We start from the raw sequence: 15,407 nt of genomic DNA on the forward strand, positions 1-15,407 counted from the left end.
TGTCAAACAATGTCTAACATAATAATCAAAAAAATTTGTATCAAGCACATAAAACACCTTAGATCTAACTACAATAAACTAACTGATGATATAAACACTTTACTTTGTAAAAAAATTTTCACAATTATTTATGTACATCATTATTACAATATACATATATTTACATAGGTACAGCAGTTATTTAGGGGACTGTAACATTGTGAGGGATACACCAATCCTCGAACTTCCATATAAAAATTGGAACAGGTACTTATTCACATACCAGCACAGACTGACACTTCTCATTCTGCAAAATAACACTGAACTACAAATACAATTTAAAGGAAATCACAAATAGACCCCTTTAACTTTTACATAGTTGTGACAGAATATCTCTGCAAAACATAGTAAATGCAAGGTATATCTATTAGGTTGTAGGGTAGGGGATAGATGTCCTCTCTCTCTCTCTCTCTCTCTCTCTCTCTCTCTCTCTCTCTCTATCTATCTATCTATCTATCTAAATCAAAAAATATTTGGTTCTCAGTTTTATTTACTTCACTGCAACTATTAGGCCAGTTATGATCTTCATTTTTATTTTCATGCAGCTAACAGTGAACACTTCCTCATGATAATTCAGTAACAGTATGCTGCAAATACAGACAAATCAATAACAGTTATTGTTAGGGAAGGAAATTCACTGGCTTTTTTTTTTTTTCTTTTTTTTCCAACTTAACCATCTAGGGATTTGGCTCTAGCAATGTATGGAAAATAAAAACAGCCAAAGTTTGTATGGCCAGACAGAAATTTAAACCCCACTCTTCCTCAAGGCTAGTCCAGTAGCTTACTCATTCAGTTTGTAGTTTTGGAGGGGGGGGGGGGGCAGGTGCAGAAGAAAAGGATGGGGGGAGGGAGGGAGGGAGGGAGGGAGGGAGGGAGGGAGGGAGGGAGGGAGGGAGGGAGGGAGGGAGGGAGGGAGGGAGAGAGAGAGGGGGGGGGAGAGAGAGGAGCTATTCTTGACAATGTGCAGGAGTGGAAAGAAGTAGTTGCAACATGTTTATGTTGTTACAGATTTCAACACAGAGCAGAACATCTTTTAATGCAAAATATCATGGTCTGAAAACCAATATATTAATTGTCACTGCTTAAAAACACAAGATTTTTTATGAAGATATAAAAACAAATGCAAGAACATGACTAAGTCTGTGAGCTGATAAACTGTAAAGAATTACACAAAAATGCAAAAAATCCAATAATTAATTAAATAAACAATTGTAACTCAATCTAACAAAAGCAACACTTCATAAGTTGCAGATAAAGCACATATCTGAGTGACTATGCCACATGTTTCCAAGATGATCTCCTGTAATTACAAGTTAAATATTGGTGAAACCAATGGGAGAAAATTCAATGTTTATCCCTAGTACAGAGCTATGAAATAAACTTAAAACTTATTCAAGACTGCAGCTTTCAACTAACAAAATCAAAGGATAATTCACATATCTCAGTAATCTATGGCTGAGTGGGCATAGTTCATAAAATATCAAAGTTTCTAGGCAACACTGGTGGCCTGAAGTGTATATTCTCCCAGTGACAATCAGACTTTTTCTGTGATGTTAGATAATTTGTAGATCGCGACGGATTAATTCTTTCAAGAGTGATATAACAACTTTACATTCCCCAGCAGGATTGTTGCAGTTGAGGACCATTGGCTTCATCATGGAAACAAAAGTATGTTTTTGAAATTATGATATCATAACTATCTTTTAAAGTTATTGTATCTTTAAGGTCCTGGGTCACACATAAACTAGCAACAAAAGATGGTCACCAACTACATACATATTCTTGGGAGGTGCAATAATATTCTCCTGTCACAATAATAATACTGCTAGCAATAGTCTGATGGAAACAATGGAGCTATTCTTCTTCAGAACCTTGGTATCAAACCTACCTACATAGTTAAATAACTGAAAATAAAAGAAATTGTAGGAATAATCTGTAATCATCTGAAGGAAAAAATGCCCACAAAATATGATCAGGACATGCTCAAGATATTCTGAAAGAAAACATACCATTATAACAACAACTAAAGGTGAGATGTAAATAAGAAATGACAGAACAGATACTGAACCGAATTAATCAGACAAAATAAACATAGAGCTACCCTCAAAGTTTTAGCATTTGTGAAACAGATCCCACATTATCAAACCTATGAGTTGTGTGACACTGATTGAAAGATGTTTTTGAGCAAGTATTTAGTTTTTGAGCAGGAGTTTAATCGAAGAAACAAAGTGAAAATGACAAGAGCCAATTATCTACTGACAATTCACAAGGCATAGTGGATGTTGATGCAAAAGCTCATATAAGTTTTACATAAAATAAAATAAAATAAAATAAAATAAATGAGATGGTATTAGTTACGGAATAAATAAAACACGGAGATGAACTCTTCTGTATGGAAGGTAGTACTAATATTTTCTCAACATGCAAATACTAACCTAAAAAAATAACTGGCCATAATATTGAAAATGCAATCCTATGAAATAATACAGCAAATAAAAATCAACAAAAAGAAAATAATCTAAAAAGTTAGCAACAAGAAACAAACCTGACGAAGTAATACATATGGAATCACCAATTCACATTTCTAAGGACAACAATTCTTATGATACATTTGTTTGTGTGACCACAATAACAATTCTTACTGTAGCTCAGATTTAAATATAACTTAGTCACTTCAAACTTTATAAATAGATAGATATTTTTAAAGATGGTTATAGTGGCTTTTGAATTCTAAGCAAATATTGTTCTTCACCATATACAAGACAGATGAATCTGAACATAAAGGTATATTGTACTTATGCTTCAGGATGACAATGGTATTAATAGTAAGTTGCTAACAATAACACTTAATACTGTCAGTAATTAACTAAATCCATAATATCTAGATATCTATTTTCAAGATATATCATATACTGACCATTCTTTCACATTCCAGTCATAATTTCAAATAATGGTTGACTCGAAAGTATTTGACACATTTTTCTCACTTTCTACGGTTACATAAACAACTAATTACTTTCCTTTGAACACACAAACCGACTTCAACTATAACTCATAGAACAACAACAAGAACAACAACAACAACAACAATAATAATAATAATAATAATAACAATAATAATAAACCATTTTCCACCAGTCCAGCAAATACAAATATGGACATTAACTTCCTTTGTATCTCAAGTAATGATCAAATTTACCAAAATTTTAGGCACAATTTTATGGGAACAACATAAAAATATTGTTATTTTTTACTTTCTTTTAGATAAATCTAAAAAAGAGGATACATGAGTATTTCAGCATTATCTCAGCACTCTAGCTTATCTAATCATCCACGGGTTACAACAACTGCTTAGCAAATGGTTCACCGCATACACAAATATATAGTACAATTTTAGCACTGAACACAGACAACTTGGCAACAACATGTTCACACAATCATTTACCATGGAAGAATTGTGAAAAAGCTACAAATCATTAACATCTGTCCAGTTAAATGATTGTTTATAAGGCAACTACTTTTGCACAGCATCTGCTTCCACTGCCGATGGCAACACGTTCACCTAGACAAACAACAGGACATTCATTAAATCACGGAAAGAAAAACATTAAGATTTTCAGCATAAAATTATCATAAGTAAGGCAACAGTTAGTAAAATTTTAAGAAATTAGAACAGCTGCATGCAACTGCTTGTAGTTTTCAGTTATACATTTACGAAGAAGGATTCTAAAACTTGAATGTGTTGTTCAAGAATGTTAACTGAATATTGGACCGATGTGTGGCTTACAGACATGTAATGCTATAAAGACTTAACTAGTTTTCAAACTACCTTTTTTTTTCCTAGCCCATGTATACTGCAATACTACTGAACTGTCCATTTCTTTTATAACAAAAATTGATTGCAACCACTTAGTCTGTTCCTAATTGACTGCTTCAGACTCAAGGCTCTTTCTTCGTCACATAAATTTTTATGCAGTAAATGGTTATTCTGATGTAAGATAACAAACAAATTTCACTACTACATACAGCACATTGAAATCATACATCTCTTTGCATATTGATCTTTTTATTTGTATCTGGTTTATCAGTTTTCTTCATATGTTTCAAGTTTTAGTATTTGGTTTCTCTTTTACAAGTGACACCCAACATTACTATTATGTATTGGAAGTCTGGACCATCTCTTATTCACAGTGACATATAGGTTCTGCAGGGGATAACTCCCACAAAATAATCCTGCAAAACATGATACGAGAGCACTGCACAACTTTCTTTAAAAAGCCTTTTGAAATAATAGGAGTATCACAGTTAGTATACTAGGAGGAAATTTCTCAATAAAGGTAATTTGTTTCGGCCAAATCATTATATTCTAATACATTTATTAATAATGGTTGATTAAAATGCTGATACAAATAAATTAGTAACTTACAAGATAACATGTCTTGGAAAAATCAAAGTCCAGGTTTGCAATCTACGTTTAAAATCCAGTCTATTAACATGCATATGAACAACATTCTGTCTAGTTTTGATTTCAAAAGATTTGTTGTGATTTTCTTTTTTGTATGTTTTCAGCCCTTCTATGTCCATGCAAACCAAGTTCAGTGATATACTGTAAACATGATTTTGCGTGCAAATAAAAGTGGCACTCTCTGAAGATTCTTGAATACTATTTTGATCCATTCAATTGCAGAAATATTCATTTAATCCACAAGCCATCATAATAAAGAATCCACATTAGCTGAAGGTGACCTGTTGTGTACATTCATTAGCAGAGTGCTTCTGATCATTCAGTTCTATTAAATAGTGTAGTATAATGGCAACACTAACTAATCAAGTGGAAGTGGAGTAATATGTCTTTGTTTTGCACTGAACCATAACAAACAAACATCACACATTTATAAATTTTAAATCCCCTCCTACATATAATGACACCATGGATCTGTAACCTTGGAAAAACTGCCACACGGTAAGTATAAGCAAATCCATGGGCATTTTGGATTTTAGAATGTATGATGGGATTGATTGTCTTCTACAAATAAAACAACAAAATATAGGTAATAGATCTCAATACACAGTCTCGTGTACAACCATGAAAGATATCCAAATGCACGTAACTCCAGCTGCAGATCATTTACAAGGAATATGTTCCTTCACTTTCAACAAGTTAAAACTGGGCAGCTGAATTCAGATGTGACACTTCTCATTGATATGATTTACATAAATTATATCCCACAACTGCAACCACAAATGAAAACATCCGAAAATTGCACAATATGCTATTACATCATCAAAAATTAAAGATGTATTAAATAGCTAAAAACACAAGTATATCAAGAAATGCCAATGGCACAGGTCTTTTTAAGTTGTCTGCTGCATTTGCTGAATGTTGAAGAAAAATGTGAAAACGGTACTAGGTTTGTTTTAATCAGCAAACCAAAATCATAGACAGAGGCTAGTGGTCTTTGTAAAGGGTAAGAACAAGAACTGGTAAATAGTTTTGAAGACCAGGTGGATGAAAAAATACTTGAAATGATGTATGGACTTTAATAATAATAATAATAAGCCATATTTCACAAGGGTAACAAGTGGTGCTTTGATTACTCGGGAAACTGAGAATGTTGGAACATAAGATCTATTTCATTCTAACTTCCACCTATTCCAACTTCTGAAGTAGTTTGTGGCTTGAGTATGTTTTGAGTCCAAAGAAGTAGCTCCAGACCACCTCGAATTAGGCTTCATGAACCATGTGTACTTGTGGGATTCAAGGACAAAGTTCACTGAGCCAAAAAATATCACTTATTTGCATAATCAGGGAGGTTGTAAGGGTTAAGCTATTTTATGGACTGACTAAGCAAAAGGTTTTCATTAAATATACATGTTTAATTTCACACATGTTTAAATGGTAGTTGCAGGTGAACAGGGAAACAATCTTCCTGGATTTCTGAAAGGCATTCGACACTAGATGACACTGTTGATTGTTAACCAACATACAACCACATGGATTTCATCGACAAATATGACAAACTCAAAGCATTTTTGTGCTTTAAGAACTGATACATTATTCTGGATGGTGAATGTTCAACAGAAACAAAAATAACATTGAGTGAGCCATAATCAAATGTTACGGGACTGCTCACATGTTTCCAGCACACAAAAAAATGTATTGGGTGGGGTCAGCATGCAAACTACATATGCCTTATTTGCAAATTATATGAGATATCATGAATATAAACATGCAGATCCACTAATTCTCACATGGTTTTGAGGAAATTTTGCTTTATGTTCACAATGGAAAACTTAAAAAGAAAAACATTGCAGAGCCATACTATGCAGACTTTCACGGCCAGGGTTTACAGTCTTAGTGGCATCGTTTTTTTGGGAATTAGACTTATCTATGGAAAACATTTCTGTCAGCTTGAAACTATATGTGCAAAGGGTGTTCAAAAAGTTTTACACAGTCATCTCTAGTTATTTTATTTTTTGCAGGAGGAGAATGAAATTTTTTGTGAACATACTTAGAACATTTAGCTATAAGTTGGTATATAAAAGTATTTTCCTTTATTTACAGGTGAGCCATAATGGACCGTGAAGTATATGTCAGGTTGCATCAACAGTCAGTGATGGAGTTCCTCTTCAAGATCAGCGATGACTCTGCCACATCGATTCACAGGAAGTTGCTCCCTGTTTATGGGGAGGACACAGCGGATCACAGCAGTATCCAGCGGTGGTTGCAGAGGTTTAAAGAAGGTGATTTCTCTCTACTGGACAATCCACAATGTGGTAGACCATTGACGGCAGTGAGTGATGTGAATAAAGGAGACAATTGATCAAATTATCCAAAATGACAGATGTGTGATGACACGACAGCTTGATTTTTGTCATTGGGTAGTGTGGAATCACTGGTACAGTCACTAGGGTACAGAAAAATCTGTGCAAGTTGGGTGCCTAGATTATTGAAAAGAGAAATGAAAACAATGAGGAAGAATGTGTGCGAGGGTCTCATGAAGACCTTTACTGAGGAATGGAAACAGTGTTTTGATGGCATCATTACCCAGGACGAAATCTGGTTGGTTTTGTTCGAATCTGAGAACAAAACCCAATCCATGGAGTGGTATCATCTGGGTTCCGATCGGCAGAAGAAACCAAGACTTTCAAGAATAGCAAGCTGAAACGTGATGACCTCCTTCTTCTGGGACCAGAGTGGTGTCACGTTCATTGACTTTTTGGAACCTGGCTCCACAATTAGCCGGGACCGTTACTGTTTGTCATTGGACAAGCTACAATGTGCCATCAAGACCCACAGATTCACGGTCAGCTCATCAGACTACACCATGACAATGCCAAACCCCATACGGCCCTTATGATGCAGGAGAAAATCAGGAAAATGGGTTGGAAAATTGTTCCTCATCCTCCCTACAGTCCGGACTTGGCTCCGCCTGATTTTTACCTCTTTGGTCATGTGAAGGCCCACCTGTGCAGTGAGACCTTTGATAGTGAGAAAGATCTTATTTCCTGCGTCAAGTGATGGTGTAAACGTCAATCCCCAGAATTTTACCAAAGGGCATTTACATCATGGAAAGAACAGTGGGCCCGATGTGTCACAGCTGATGTAGGCTACATTGACTCAGCACAGTGTATAGCTAAATGTTCCAAGTGTGTTCACAAAAAATTTCATTCTCCTCCTGCAAAAAAAAAAAAAAAAAAAAAATTAGAGACAACTGTGCAAAACTTTTTGAACGCCCTTTGTACATCAAGTAATGGCACTAACTGTACATCTATCTGCATATTTTAAAGCATTAACCAATGTTTTACCCCAACCTTTAGTTATTATCCCTGCTTTGGAAAATTTGCTCATAGAATCACTCCTTCCATTCTCTTCTCCTCTCTTTCCCTGACTCTCCCTCTGCCTCCAGCCTTTCAGCCCTATCACTGAATCCCAGCCAAAATTGTTATTCATGTATAATTTTACCACTGTAGTCAGCATAATTATTGTACTTAATGCTTGCAACATATCAGTGATTATATAAACAAGTATGAAATTTAAGCTATATAAACTTGACAATCAGATTTATATACAACCTGAAATATTTATTCCAATGCATGTATTCAACACCTGAAAACAAAGAGCTCCAAAATTCTTTAAAACTTATTCTGTATTAAGGCTATGATTTCTATTCTTTGTACTTTGTGATAATGTTTCTCTTTTGCTACATGATACTTGCACCTAATAGTTTCCAGACATGATGCTTGCACCTAATAGTTTCCAAACACTATCTTTGTTTACAAAATACGACAGTATACATGTGATGTGTTACGACAATGAAAGGAACATGTAACCACTAAATGTATTCTATTTTACTTATTTTATTTGTGTAGTAAGATATATGTTTAGTTTTTTTTGTCAAAAAAGAACCCCAAAACCATGTTCTAAATGTGTTTTGTTTCTCCACTAGACAGTGCCACAAGTTCTTCCAGAAACTGTAACACAACACACACATACGTCATACTAACAAATGTAAATCCACCTGATGATGGAGGTTCAAAACCTCTGAAACAAGTTGTGGAGATAAATATATAGTGACTGGTAACAATGAACTTCTTGTCTCATTTGATGTCAAATATTTCTGGCTGACATTCGTATCCTACTGTGGAGACTACCTCACAGGCAATGTAGATGTATGTAGTTGATATTCTACAATAAAGTGCTTTAAAATGAGAATCAATGTACTACAGCACAATTCCCAAAAAATGATGTCTTTTACATAATATTTCTTTATTCCTCAATTACAATAAACAGTGTCTGGAATATAATATCTGTCACAAAAATACACCGTTATTTACACACGTGTCAAGTGGGCCACATATGGTGTGCTTCTGCCACACACTGCAGCTGAGGCACCGTCTATTAACACAGTGGCTCAAGATGTCATTGTTACAGCGTTAAGTAAACCACAAGCCATAATGACAACATGTCAATACACATTGTTTAAACAGAATGTTAATATTTCGACGTGGTTCAGCGCATCATAATAGAAACAGGAGACTCCTGAAGAATGCTGGCTCTGTAGCCACAGAAAAAAACAGTTAATGATATATTAAGCTCTGGAAAGTTCAGAATGGAATAACAACAATATTGGAAAGGATGGATTGCTACTCACCACATGCAGGAGGCGGTAAGTCACAGACAGGCACAGTGATAAAGACTGCTAAATATTTAAGCATTTGGCCAACAGGCCTTTTTTTGTATTCATGATTTGTTGACTGAACTTTGTTGATATGAGGATAGAAGTGCTAAAACTTTTTTTTTTTTTTAAAGTTACCACAATACTGTCAAAATAAAAACTGAAGAGAACATTAAACTTAGGCATATCAACGAGTAGTATTTGATCTAGGAAATATGAATCTGGAATCATATTGAGAATGAAGTGTTTTTGTCATGTGAAATGGATGCAACCTAAGTGAATTCCCATCCAGTACTTGGAAAGGAACGTGATATGAGGAAGACTAGTTGGATGCCCAAGAAAGAAGTGACTGGACCAAATTAAAGGAAAACTCAAAAGGAAACAAGAGACGTGGGATACCGTGGTGATGGAGAAGCACTTCCTGATGGTGGTGGTGGTGGTGGTGGTGGTGGTGGTGCATCTAGTATTAAGAGTAGTAATAGTAGTAGTAGTAGTAGCAGTAGTAGTAGCAGTTGTTGTTGTTTTCAGTTCAAAGAATGGTTTGATGTAGCTTTCCAAACTAGTCTTTCCTATTATCATTATCTGCATCTATTCTTCGCAAGCCACATTATGATACATGGCAGAGGGTATATTGTGTACCACGGAAGTGTGAAAACTTAGCTTCCAGAAATAAAGAACTTCCAGCTGGGTAACAAGTACTTGATGACTATCTGATCAGTTGGTTCCATCTTTGAAAGAACAGTGGATTCAAGAGAAATGTTTTACAAGCAGTATTTTCTCGTTTTTGCAGATTTTTTCACTGTTTACAGGAAATTATTGTCACTGGACGATTGTAAGGAAATGTACAGCAACTTAAACAGCGTTTGCAACTGGTGTAGCAAATGGTAGCTGCTCTAAATATGGCTAAATGTTGCATAAGGTGCATAAAACATATAAAGAACAAAATAACTCTGATTATATGATTACTGAGTGGCCAATTTCTGAAGCTTGTCACATCAGTTTAATATCTTCAGCTAAAACAGCAATTCAATAAAAAAAGGGGAGGTAAAATTATCTTCAATCCAAATGTTTGTTTGAAGACTGGCGTTACTAGACCTGGCTCCTACAAATGGAGACGGTGGTATGCCCTTTCATTCTGCTGACTCTCAAACTGACTCATCCAGTCACTTACAGCGACAGTCTGACTGGGACTCTGCATCATGGTGCAACCATGTATTTTTCACATAGAGAAATCATAGCCAGGTGTGAAAGAATTGACAAGTTACACAAAAATTTCTAGGACTGACTGGCATTTGAAAACCAGACCTTTGAAAATGAAGTCTTACATGTATCCACTGAGCTATTGAGTTGCAGTAACATCAAATAGGAAAAACACATGAAATTAGAAGTAGGAAAAATGAACTGAACACTTTGATTTTAATAATAACATCTTGTTGTGTCTGCACTTGGATCATACAATCATCTTGACACAATGTGCTCCGTCTGAACAAAATTTTGCCGCAACTGACTACAGTCATTAACATTGGCCTTTTTATACATCTCAGAGAACCAAGAACACCTGTGAGAGGAATCTTTGGTGTTGGCCTGTAACACAAAGTGATGGGACAGAACGCAAGTGGTACAAGCTGATAGAAGCAATGAAGCAATGAATCCTTATAGATTATGTGCCTCTACCACCCGAGTCCAAGACTGTTCTCTGTGATGTAAGAGAAAACACGATTCCACATTTACTTAAGGATACGCCTTTTAACCATTTACAATATTATCCATGCCAATTTCAGTCTACAACAGTACTTTAAGACAAAGTCCTAGTAGTAACACAGGGAAGCAACTATCTGTGTCCCTGAGTTAGGCAGTGCTCTGTCACTGCAGACACCTCATGTTGAAGTAACAGTGTGTGGCAGTGATATTCAACACATCTGTCATGAAAGTGCCTATGGCTGTAACCTCCAGTTGTCTGCGAGTAAACCAAATGTGCTCACTTAATAGAGCAAAACTAACACACTTCTTGACCCTTTCCACTCCAATGGCGAGTGGCACTTCACACTGAGAATTTTGTTTTCCACTTCAATGTCGAGCCTCATTTGATATGATTTTTTGTAGCTCTCACATGCTCCATTCTCAAATGCATCAATGCAGCGAAGTACTGTCTCAAATGCATCAATGCAGCGAAGTACTGTCACCTAGGGTAACTCCGTATCGAACTATAGCAATTGTGTTGCAAGAAAAATAATTATCATGTTCAAGGTATTAGGCATGAAATGGCTAGTTCTATGTGCACAGTCTTTCCTCAGGAAGATATTGTACAGCTTTTAGAGGACACACTAAGTGAAAATGAGAATAACAAAGATTTGTGGCGATGACAGTGACTATTTGAAAACAATTCAAATGAAATAATGACGATAATAATCCACCCTCATGAGTGCTTCAAAAAATATCACACACTGAAAAGTTTTACATTTTATAATGCTTATGTAAATACGTATATTTGGAAGAAAATGCACTTTTGTTTTAATGTATACCCGAACTGTTGGTCAGTGACCTCATTGTTTACAAAAAGGAACTTGAGCAATTCTTTATGATGCACTCGCCACCCAACAGCAGCGAAATAAACAAAAATGCACAGACACACCTTGTGTCTGTATTAACGTGTGCAAAGGGCTAATACTATTGACCATTTTGGTATTACTATAATCAAAAAATCTTGCACATTTAGATATATTATCTTCATTATGGCATCTCAGGAAAAAATTGAGGACACTCAGCAATTTCCCCTTCTCCTTATGAAGTTTATCCAACTTCCATAGAAGTTCAACCATCTCTTCCCTGAAGATTGCACAATGAGCCTTCTGAATGAATAAAATGGAAGATGTGCTTCAAAAACTTCAATCTTTTGCTGCCATTCTGCTGAGATTACAAAGTTAAAAATTCTCAAAGATTAGTATAGTACTACTGCCTACAGGGAGTAATTTGGATGCCCCACCTGCAATTTGCAAAGTATCTAGTGTCTGTTCTTAACATTCACATCAGAAAATGGTTTTTTACCCAGAGATTGAAGTCCTTTACAACTCGGTCTCTCACATTTGCTTGTGAACTTCCATTTATTGTCTCTTTTTTATCCTGGTACGTCTTGAAGAGTCCATGATCTGAATCAGTGAAAAACTAAATATAGAAATGACACTTCGCCACCATGTGCTGGTGTCAACTTATTAATTATTCAAAGCTAAGTATTTTGAACAAACTGACAAGAGTGGCTATGATAAATCCAGTATTCTCCACAGTCAGCAATTTATTTTGGAAGATTTTGAAGACAGGATGCTGAGGACAGCTTTTTTAAAAACCTACCATTTCTGGAGGAACACTGGTGATACATTTAAGTATGGTGTGGCCTCATGGATTAGAGACTCTCAACCGATTCTTGGATTATAGTAATAGCATTCATTCACACCAAAATCATGTTCGCAATAGAAGTCTAAAGGAATGGAAGGCTTTCATTTCTGGATGTTCTGGTCTACTGGAAGGATGCTTGGACTCTGGGGCACAGTGTTTATAAAGCAATGAGTTGTCATCCACTCTATCAATTCTCAGGAGTCCTGAAGATGTTGGCTAGGAGGGTACACACCACCTCAGAAGCAAAAATACTGAGAAATGGACTAGAACACCTTAAGCTTTTGTCTGAATAGAATTGCCACACTAACAGACAGAGCTGTTGCGATTTTGAGTTAGGACCTTCACCAGAAGCAGATATGTAGATTGGTTTCTTTCTATCTGTACGCTGGTAGCACATCCTCAAAGATAGGAGGAACTGGAAAAGCTGCAATATCAAAAGTGTGCTTCATGCACCAGCCGAGATTAGAGTACTCCTTAGCTCAGTTAAAGATGATCTAGAACTGAGGAAATCTAGTGTTCACACAATCCTTTAACATTGTGGGAAACATTTACTGGCCAGGCGGTTCACACCACTGACAACAGATGTGTTGCGCACCATTGTCATAAACAGTTACTGTAACCTGAGAAATCTACAGTGGCAGAGAACATTCTAACTGAGGGACACAGAATGATATATGATAAGACAGATAGTTGTTCCTGCATCTGACTATTGGGACTGTATCTTGAAGTAGTAGATTTAAATTAGAGTGGCAGATCAATACAGACAAGGCTATCCTTTAAGTAGAATGTGGAATCCTGTTTTATCCTGTATTAAAAAATACAATGGCCTTTGACTCTGGTGCCAGAGGCACATATTCTGTAGTGAATCATCACTTCTGCCAGCTTTTACCACTGGTGCTCTGTAGTACCTCCACTTCGTGTTACAGACCAACACCAACAATCTCTCTTGCAAGTGCTACTGTTTCTCTGTGCATATACAAAAATGACACCACTCATTGTGGGAATCAGTTCTGATGAGATTCAGTAAACAGCATTCAAACCTCAGAATGGTGGCCAAATGGAACAATAAAGACACTGCCAAGATCATTGTATGATCCAGCTGCAACAATAGGAAGGTTTATGGAAGTACGCTTTGATATGTTGGGTGGGTTCTGGAAAAGTGTGTTCCATCTGTAAAGAAAACTGTGTACAACACAACAGTGTCACTCATATTACAATAACGAAGTGTTTGTGAAGCATGATAGCAGACACTGAAAAACTTTAGGGATCCACTGCTCAGATTGTAAGAATTTGGTATACGTAATAACAAAACGTAACAGACATTCAGGAACCAAAATGGGGAAACTATGGAAGTAAGGTAATACTGTTCTTATGAAACTCAATTAGATAAATTTACTGAGGATGACTGCACAACAATTCTGCTGCTTCCATAAAACACAGCATAGGAAGAATGAGACAAGAAAAATTAGGATGCACTGCTCAGTCATGGAGTAAGGCACGTTATTAATGTCTTGGCATTTAGTACTCTCCACCCATATACTGATAGCAGTTTGTATGACACACATGTAGATACAGGTCAAATCAACAGCCAAATGAGCCTTCCTTCTGTACATTTCTTCCCTGGAGGTCTCTCCCTATATTCTGTGATCACATTTTGTTTCTCTCTCACCCTCTCCCCAACCCACACCCACAAAAATTCCACTTCCATACCACCCATATCAGGCAAAATTGATACTTGCTCCAGGCAGGCTGGAGTGTTTTAAAAAAAGCTTGAGGGAATACAGTGGAGCTACAAGCAAATGGCAAAAAGAATGGGGTCACAACATCGGTGGTAAGTGTTCCAACTGAGTATTTAAGTCAGATGGGAGGCTCCAGATGGCTGAAGTGGTAAAGGCAACCGTTCATTAGAAGTGAAGAATCCAGATTCGAGTACTAGTCCAGACACAAATTCCCAAGTACAGCTGTTGAATTATCTTAATGTGCATAGAGGCCAAGTCACACATTAATTCTATATAACATGTCTATGATGTTTTTATAAGTCATTTTCTGCAGCACATTATTTAAGTCTAGAACTTTTGAAATAGACTAACTGATTGTGCTGTTCATATAGGAGGTAAAACAGATGATTTCTTCACTCAGGAACACACTATGGCCACTAATTACTGCTCAAAACATGCAGTTCAACAGATACTTTCATTTAATGTCTATGTTAGTATGGCAAAATATATTACCAAGATGTGGTAGCATAAAAACCATGAAATACACCACATATCCTGGACACAATAATGGCAGCTTCGCACTCTCTGAGTACTCTCAAATCTCCCAAGAATACCAGTATATTTTTCTTGTCCGCGAACTACAACGAGCAGCTCTTGAAAGACAGAGGTTGCCCTTTAGACAAGAGATCTTAATTTGCAGTGCGTAACTACCTGAGATCCTGTCCCACACTCTGACACTGCTGAGAAGCTGGAACTCGGTACTGTTTACATGATACGTATTACTTGCCAAAGCTCCCGAAAGTGAAGAGCTCTCACATGCATTCATAGGTTGAATACACCCAAAGATGTGAGTGAGGATTATTTAATCCTTGGAGAATTTAATCCAAAAGGATCATTAATCCACACAGTAGAGCAGGATGTCCCCTTGGAAAATACATTGGCTGTAGTTCCCACTTTCAGCCGGTCACAGCACCAATACAGCAGGACCATGTCTGCTAATTTTACAAAGCCAGAGCAGTAAATTACTTGGACTGTTACTGCTGAACCTATTGAAAAAGTAGAAACTTCCTGGAAGATTAAA

At 36.4% G+C, this 15,407-nt stretch overlaps 1 protein-coding gene across 1 annotated transcript in view; it reads right to left on the reverse strand.

Annotated features, from left to right (window-relative positions):
- Window positions 1-956: 956 nt before the first annotated feature.
- Window positions 957-15,407, reverse strand: part of LOC124544941 (WASH complex subunit 2) — a 154,707-nt gene continuing 140,256 nt past the window's right edge. The window contains exon 15 of the mRNA XM_047123688.1: window positions 957-3,601. The gene's annotated coding sequence lies outside the window, so the exon portion shown is untranslated. The remainder of the gene's footprint in view (window positions 3,602-15,407) is intronic.

This window comes from Schistocerca americana, chromosome 8, assembly GCF_021461395.2.
Source record: "Schistocerca americana isolate TAMUIC-IGC-003095 chromosome 8, iqSchAmer2.1, whole genome shotgun sequence".
NCBI lineage: Eukaryota > Metazoa > Arthropoda > Insecta > Orthoptera > Acrididae > Schistocerca > Schistocerca americana.